The sequence below is a fragment of the Ambystoma mexicanum genome, chromosome 4p (assembly GCF_040938575.1).
Source record: "Ambystoma mexicanum isolate Mex_15411 chromosome 4p, UKY_AmexF1_1, whole genome shotgun sequence".
Taxonomy (NCBI): domain Eukaryota; kingdom Metazoa; phylum Chordata; class Amphibia; order Caudata; family Ambystomatidae; genus Ambystoma; species Ambystoma mexicanum.
This window is the reverse complement of record NC_090927.1, coordinates 4868140-4876980: the sequence shown is the minus strand read 5'-3', so window position 1 is coordinate 4876980 and position 8841 is coordinate 4868140.

The window sequence follows — 8841 nt, the reverse complement described above, 5'->3', positions numbered from 1 at the left end:
TGCGGCCATGGTCAGTGCACACCTGCACCCCCTGCGACGTCCACAGCCCCCCTGCGGCGTCCACAGCCCCCCTGCGGCATCCAACATGGTGAGGAGAGAAGAAATGGAGTGCCATAATGTCCTGGTGCTACCCCTGCACCCCGGGCCACAGACAGTAATCCCTGAAACCCGCCACCAAGAAGCAGTGCAATGGGCAAGGTACGGGTTGCAGCTTTGTGCAAGTGTGTGTGCGCCCTCCTGTGCCCCTGTTGAAAAGTGACACTCTTGACTGGGAATATGGACAAAAAGGGGGGTGAGTATTCCCCTGTCACCCCATGCCCTGTCAACACCACGTGGCGCAGCCTAGACACCCTGCTACCTGCGTCTCGCTGCCTGCCCCTACATCAAGGGACTAACTGATGTGGCCCCTGGTACCCAGGTCCGGCTTTTCCGGTTGCGAACTGTACCATCAATGGACCTGGACCTGTGGAAGTGACTATCCTGAACGGACGCTGAAGCAAAGTGAACAGGTCTCCTGCAGTCCTGCAATTGCGTAAAGAGGACTCAGTAAACAAATGTTTTGATGCCTTGAGCCTGCGTATTAGCCACATGCTTAAAGTGGCCTCCGTGAAAAACTGTTACGTGAAGCTGTGATCCCGCCGTTTGATGGTGTTCTCTATGTGGTGCCATCAGCTAACAAAGGCGTCCTTTCAGTGGTTGCAGTTACACAACCCAGGTCAATAAAGGGTCTTGTAACATGTGGTTGAACTGCCAACATTCCATCGGCGGTTCACCCACCATGACTGTCACCTCCAAGTTATGTGTTAATATGGAATATAGGTTTATAAATATGTGAGCCCCATGTGTGTAGCAGTGGCATGTCCTATTTGTTGGTGGTCCCACGACTCTGAAGTAGACCAAGTAATGTTGTTCTGTAACGGGGGAGGAAATCATGTATGTTGTAATAATATTTGATTGTTTGTTATGAAAAAGGAGGAGTGTTGTGTTGTGACCCTCTCACGTGTGTTGCCCCTTTAAGGGGATGTGTCCCTCCCACATGTATTTCCCTTTTAAGATGGGCTATTACTGTGTCATGGCCCAAGCAAATAAAAAGAGCTCTGCAGGCATGTGCAGTAGACGGCTGCAGACTCCAAGAAGGAATGGCCTGAGTCTGTGTCTCATTTCAGGCCTGCAGGCCCACACCATGTGAGCATGGGCCTGCAGGCCATGTTGACATGGGGCCCTCTTGCCAGCAAGGTGGCCAGGAACTGCATCTGCTGGGTAAGGCCCACCTGACCCCATCCAAGACTGGGTGTCCCCGGCAACCCTCCGAGGCACTGGGCCTCCGTGGTGCTGGCTCCCCATAGCACCCACAGGGGGCTGGCTTGATGTCCATGGCCTGAACCCCCAACAGGTCCTGTCAGCGCCTGACACCCCTTGACTTGTCTCCCTTCAACATTAACTCTACCACCAGCATCGTCTTTCCGTCCTGGGTGCGGTAGACGGTCAGAGGAGTGAACTGAGAGACCCGGGTTAGCCCCCGTTTTCATGATTTATTAACTGCGAGAGGGAGATTAGAATCTGTGACTGCGCCAACATGAACTGTCTATGAGAGAAAAGAGGGGGCGCTTTGAAGACCAACCGTTGGGCATATTATGTACTGTACAACCTTGCTGGCTGTAGAATAGAGGAATAAACGAGCAACTACAGAAACTAAATATACACATCTACTTTTGTAACTCCTAATATGTTACATTATGCAGTTAAGGAACCATATATAGTGAACAGGAGGAAGTACACTAATCATAGTTCTGTTATGAAGGCTCAACTTAACCAAGCAGCTAACTATAGTATTTTTCCCGACAGTACTGAGATGAGGAAGAGGGATGGAGTAAGGAAGATCGGCTGCAAACCAACGCTGCAATCTGGTCATTGTAAACTGCAGAGAAAGACTGGGACATTTAAAAAGGATGCAGGTGAACCGAGATTAGGATAACGAGAGAACCAGAGCTGGAGAGGCACCTGACTTCTGCTGACACTGTGAAAGATGCCGAAGGCGAGCAGACTGCAGAGCGCAGTGCAGAGGCCAATGGGCACGGTGTGCAGAGGAACCGAGTCGGGAGACATTTGCCACTTTTCTATTACGGGTAGCCAGAGCTGTCGAACACAGATGAAGGCAATGCGGGTAGCTAAGAACTTTCAAGGTACACTGCCAGTTAGTGGACCGGGAGCACAGATGCAGGTGAAGCACGAGGAACTCTGAAGGCGTCAACCAATGCTAGTAAGCACAGGGAGAGTGAGCGGGATACAAGGGCGCTTCTGGACGAATGCTGTGTACCACGTACTACGCAAGAGAGCCCAAGTAAAGACAGTGGAATCATTACTAATATGACGAACATTGTGAAAAGAACGAGCCTAACTAAAGGCAGTGTAATTATTGCAAGCACCAACATTGTTAAGAGAAAGAGCCTAACATAGGCAGTGGAACTATTGCAGACAGAAACATTATTGACAGCAAGAACCTAAATAAAGGAAGTGGAGTTAATAAGAAAGGGTCGCTGACCCAATACTGGACAAGTGTTGGAAACTGGATAAAAGAGAAAGGGAACAAAGAGAAGAGAAGCCCTGGCAGGTAAGTGAACCAGGCAAACAGAGAGTCTAGGGCTCAAACCCAAGCAAGATAGTGACAAAACCCTAGCAGGCGAGAAAACTAGGGGTAAGAAGAAACATTGATAACAAGGGATGGTCCATGCCCCTTTTTTGGGAACAAGGCACAATACCCTGGCTGGAGAGTATACTAGGGAAAGGAAGAAGGATTGAAAAAGCTCAGGGGTCAAAACCCTATATATATGAAAGTGTGTGACAGAAGGGGGAAGACTCATAACCCTTTAAGGATTCAAGAGAACTGTGTTTGGATTCAAGAGAACTGTATTTTGAGGTTGTACAAGTGAAGAGTTTCCCTCCTAAACAACTTGGGACTGTGATATAATCTTGTCAAAACCACTGGAAGAAACCTAGGGGAAGGGAATCTCCCTTTCCTAGTCGAACTTTATACTTTTTATTTGGCACTTTAATAAATTAGGTTTTTGAACGTTGCGGGGATCCCCGTTTACACATTGTATTTGGTTTAGTATATAAGGGTCAGTTTAGGGTTTTGGGACACAGGTCAGAGGATGCTTTCTTTGATTAACATCCTGACATGGACACTCCTTTGTTGTTTTGAGGCAGGGAACCCCCTCTTAGGGTTAGGGACAGATAGGATGCCTCCAACCCCCTTTACTTTTGTAATCCGTTTGTAACCCACACTCAACATGCCACTGTGTCCGAGTCTTACTCTTGACCCCTTTCATGACCCACAGTGGGGTCATTGTTTTTCTTCTATTGACCTATTTATTTAGTTGATATAGGGGCTTCCATGTTAGGGGGTTCTGTACAAGACAAGTCTGAGGTGAATCATCATGAACGCTTTCTGTGTTCCATTGCAATATATACCTGTGCTAGGGAGTATGTTGTTTTAGGTGGGGTCTCTGGGAGTACGCCCCATATTTCACTCCTGGTGGAGGCACCTCATAAAACAGATATGACCAGGCAGCACTCTGCTTCCTAGGCCTCATCCCGGAATACTGTAAAGAACTCGGGTACTCTTTGAATTGTGTGCCCATCTTCTGTGTGTACCTACATGTCGCCTAATCCCACCGCCCAGCTAGAGGATCGGGTACAGCGCCATTCTCCCAACCGGCAAAGAGTCCTCAGCAGCATTATCTGATAATATGCCACAGCAAGGGAAGCAACCACTCTATCTGTAGTGTAGGCTCAGTGTCCATTCATTGAACCATAAGTGGCTCCACGGAAGAGGCAATATACCCTACACAGCCTCTCTCCTGTAGTGGGAACCAGATCAGGATTGGGCACAGATACGTGTTATCTTCCTTTGCCAAAAGGGCCAATGTTATTTCCAAATGGTTAAAATCTCTGCAGATCTATTTTACCATATGCGTGACAGGTTGTGTACGAAGTACAGCATCCCCTGATGCAGTTCAAAATGGTTGAAACCACTGCGGATCTCTTTTGACATGCGTGGAACAGGCGGTATATGAAGTACAGCATCCGCTGCCGTAGTATGAAATGGTTAAAACCTCTGCGGATCTCTTTTGTCATGTGTGGAACAGGCGGTGTATGAAGTACGGCATCCCCTATCATGGTTAAAATGGCTGAAACCTCTGCGGATCTCTTTTGTCATGTGTGGAACAGGCGGTGTATGAAGTACGGCATACCCTATCATGGTTAAAATGGTTGAAACCTCTGCGGATCTCTTTTGTCATGTGTGGAACAGGCGGTGTATGAAGTACGGCATCCCCTATCATGGTTAAAATGGTTGAAACCTCTGCGGATCGCTTTTGTCATGTGTGGAACAGGCGGTGTATGAAGTACGGCATCCCCTATCATGGTTAAAATGGTTAAAACCTCTGCGGATCTCTTTTGTCATGTGTGGAACAGGCGGTGTATGAAGTACGGCATCCCCTATCATGGTTAAAATGGTTGAAACCTCTGTGGATCTCTTTTGTCATGTGTGGAACAGGCGGTGTATGAAGTACGGCATCCCCTATCATGGTTAAAATGGTTGAAACCTCTGCGGATCTCTTTTGGCATATGCGGGCCAGGCGGTGTATGAAGTACGGCATTCCCTGTCATGGTTAAAATGGCTGAAACATCTGCGGATCTCTTTTGTCATGTGTGGAACAGGCGGTGTATGAAGTACGGCATCCCCTATCATGGTTAAAATGGTTAAAACCTCTGCAGATCTCTTTTGTCATCCGTGGAACAGGCGGTGTATGAAGTACGACATTCCCTATCATGGTTAAAATGGCTGAAACCAATCACTCTCACACACAAGGTAGACCAACTGTACAAGAAAAACTACCCGCAGCTACTTACAAACGTTCGAAGAGACATGGAAAGATGGAACCCATTGCTGATATCATGGTGGGGTAGAATTCAGGCGGTAAAAATGACCATTCTCCCAAAGCTCCTATACCACTTCCAAGCCCTGCCGGTGGGGATCCCCCGCTCCTTCTTCAAATCACTCCTGAGGGTAGTCTCAACTTTTGTGTGGAAGGGGAAAACGCCGAGGCTCTCTAGGGCGGTCCTAACATCGTCAACTAGGGAAGGAGGGATGGCACTGCCCCACTTTCAAAAATACTACCAAGCGGCCCAACTAAAGGTGCTTCGGGAATGGCTGGGAGAAGACCCACAACAGTTATGGGCTGCACAAGATAGGGCGGTGGCTAGAACCCCACTAGTGGAACTACTCTGGAAGCAGAAACAACACAGAGACCCCAACATAGGGTTCAGCGTAATACTGAGCACGACCCTGGAGGCATGGGACACCCAAACAAGAAAGGGCGCAATGACCAACACATTAGGCCCATTCACACCCATATGGAGGAATCCGCAGTTTCCGCCAGGGTTGGAGCAGGGTGCATCAGACAACTGGGAAGAGGAGGGTATAACGAAAATAGGGGAGATGTTTCACAACAATGAAATTATTCAATACGAATCATGCCTCACACTCCCAAAAAGAACCACACGGAACAGATACAGTTATGAACAACTTAAGCACTGGCTAAAAAATCCCGAAATAGCGAAGGCGGCTACGAGAACCCTAACCCCATTTGAGAAATACATCACAACCAACTCAGGGGCAAAGAAATGGATATCAACACTATACTACTTTATAAACAAACAAGGTGAAGAGATCAAATGGGCATATATGCGCAAATGGGATAAAACGTTGGGAAGGGAACTCACGAGAAAACAGTGGGAGGACACTTGGGCCCAAATCCCCAAACTGACAAGAGCGGTGCAGATGAGAGAAATGTGGATCAAAATAGTGACTCAGTGGCACTACACGCCCGAGAGACTGCATACTATGTTCCCAGGAACATCTAACCTCTGCTGGAGGGAGTGCGGAGAAGTGGGGACGTGGAGAAACATCTGGTGGGACTGCAGAGGAATAGTGCCGTTCTGGGAAGAAGTTAAGGGAGAAATGGGCAAGATATTTCCAGATGTGGGACAACTAGATGAAAGCGTATGGATGTGTGGCATGGGAGATGACACTACAAGAAGATACACGAAAGCACAACGGAGAAGCTTTATGGGACTTCTCATCGCGGCTTGGACAACAATTGCCCAAAATTGGAAAAAGAAGGATACACCGCTAATATTTATGTGGCTTCAAAAAGTATGGGCACAGCTAGCAATGGAAAAAGTCACTCACATAATCCAAGGCACTAAGAACAGGTTCACCAAAGAATGGGGTGGGGTCCAGGAACATCTGCAGTCAGACTTTATGGATCAATGGTGCCCACACAACATAAAGGTCACGGACATTTTCAACGCATAAAGAAATTCACGAAGCATGTCACGTAGTCCCTGGGTGGGAGGGGGGAGGGCGAGTTGGGGGTGAAATGTTGGTACAAAGTTCCTTTTTATTGTTATGTTTATGTCCAATGAAAATAATAAAGATATGTTTTAAAAAAAAATGGTTGAAACCTTTGCGGATCTCTTTTGTCATTTGTGTGGAACAGGCGGTGTATGAAGTACGGCATCCCCTATCATGGTTAAAATGGTTGAAACCTCTGCGGATCTCTTTTGTCATGTGTGGAACAGGCGGTGTATGAAGTACGGCATCCCGTATCATGGTTAAAATGGTTGAAACCTCTGCGGATCTCTTTTGTCATGTGTGGAACAGGCGGTGAATGAAGTACGGCATTCCCTATCATGGTTAAAATGGCTGAAACATCTGCGGATCTCTTTTGTCATGTGTGGAACAGGCGGTGTATGAAGTACGGCATCCCGTATCATGGTTAAAATGGTTGAAACCTCTGCGGATCTCTTTTGTCATGTGTGGAACAGGCGGTGTATGAAGTATGGCATCCCCTATCATGGTTAAAATGGCTGAAACATCTGCGGATCTCTTTTGTCATGTGTGGAACAGGCGGTGTATGAAGTACGGCATCCCCTATCATGGTTAAAATGGTTGAAACCTCTGCGGATCTCTTTTGTCATGTGTGGAACAGGCGGTGTATGAAGTACGGCATCCCCTATCATGGTTAAAATGGTTGAAACCTCTGCGGATCTCTTTTGTCATGTGTGGAACAGGCGGTGTATGAAGTACGGCATCCCCTATCATGGTTAAAATGGTTGAAACCTCTGCGGATCTCTTTTGTCATGTGTGGAACAGGCGGTGTATGAAGTACGGCATCCCCTATCATGGTTAAAATGGTTGAAACGTCTGCGGATCTCTTTTGTCATGTGTGGAACAGGGGGTGTATGAAGTACGGCATCCCGTATCATGGTTAAAATGGTTGAAACCTCTGCGGATCTCTTTTGTCATGTGTGGAACAGGCGGTGTATGAAGTACGGCATCCCCTATCATGGTTAAAATGGCTGAAACATCTGCGGATCTCTTTTGTCATGTGTGGAACAGGCGGTGTATGAAGTACGGCATCCCTTATCATGGTTAAAATGGTTGAAACCTCTGCGGATCTCTTTTGTCATGTGTGGAACAGGCGGTGTATGAAGTACGGCATCCCGTATCATGGTTAAAATGGTTGAAACCTCTGCGGATCTCTTTTGTCATGTGTGGAACAGGCGGTGTATGAAGTACGGCATCCCCTATCATGGTTAAAATGGCTGAAACATCTGCGGATCTCTTTTGTCATGTGTGGAACAGGCGGTGTATGAAGTACGGCATCCCTTATCATGGTTAAAATGGTTGAAACATCTGCGGATCTCTTTTGTCATGTGTGGAACAGGCGGTGTATGAAGTACGGCATCCCCTATCATGGTTAAAATGGTTGAAACCTCTGCGGATCTCTTTTGTCATGAGTGGAACAGGCGGTGTATGAAGTACGGCATCCCCTATCATGGTTAAAATGGTTGAAACCTCTGCGGATCTCTTTTGTCATGTGTGGAACAGGCGGTGTATGAAGTACGGCATCCCCTATCATGGTTAAAATGGTTGAAACCTCTGCGGATCTCTTTTGTCATGAGTGGAACAGGCGGTGTATGAAGTACGGCATCCCCTATCATGGTTAAAATGGTTGAAACCTCTGCGGATCTCTTTTGTCATGTGTGGAACAGGCGGTGTATGAAGTACGGCATCCCCTATCATGGTTAAAATGGTTGAAACCTCTGCGGATCTCTTTTGTCATGTGTGGAACAGGCGGTGTATGAAGTACGGCATCCCGTATCATGGTTAAAATAGTTGAAACCTCTGCGGATCTCTTTTGTCATGTGTGGAACAGGCGGTGTATGAAGTACGGCATCCCCTATCATGGTTAAAATGGCTGAAACATCTGCGGATCTCTTTTGTCATGTGTGGAACAGGCGGTGTATGAAGTACGGCATCCCCTATCATGGTTAAAATGGCTGAAACATCTGCGGATCTCTTTTGTCATGTGTGGAACAGGCGGTGTATGAAGTACGGCATCCCTTATCATGGTTAAAATGGTTGAAACCTCTGCGGATCTCTTTTGTCATGTGTGGAACAGGCGGTGTATGAAGTACGGCATCCCGTATCATGGTTAAAATGGTTGAAACCTCTGCGGATCTCTTTTGTCATGTGTGGAACAGGCGGTGTATGAAGTACGGCATACCCTATCATGGTTAAAATGGCTGAAACCTCTGCGGATCTCTTTTGTCATGTGTGGAACAGGCGGTGTATGAAGTACGGCATCCCTTATCATGGTTAAAATGGTTGAAACCTCTGCGGATCTCTTTTGTCATGTGTGGAACAGGCGGTGTATGAAGTACGGCATCCCGTATCATGGTTAAAATGGTTGAAACCTCTGCGGATCT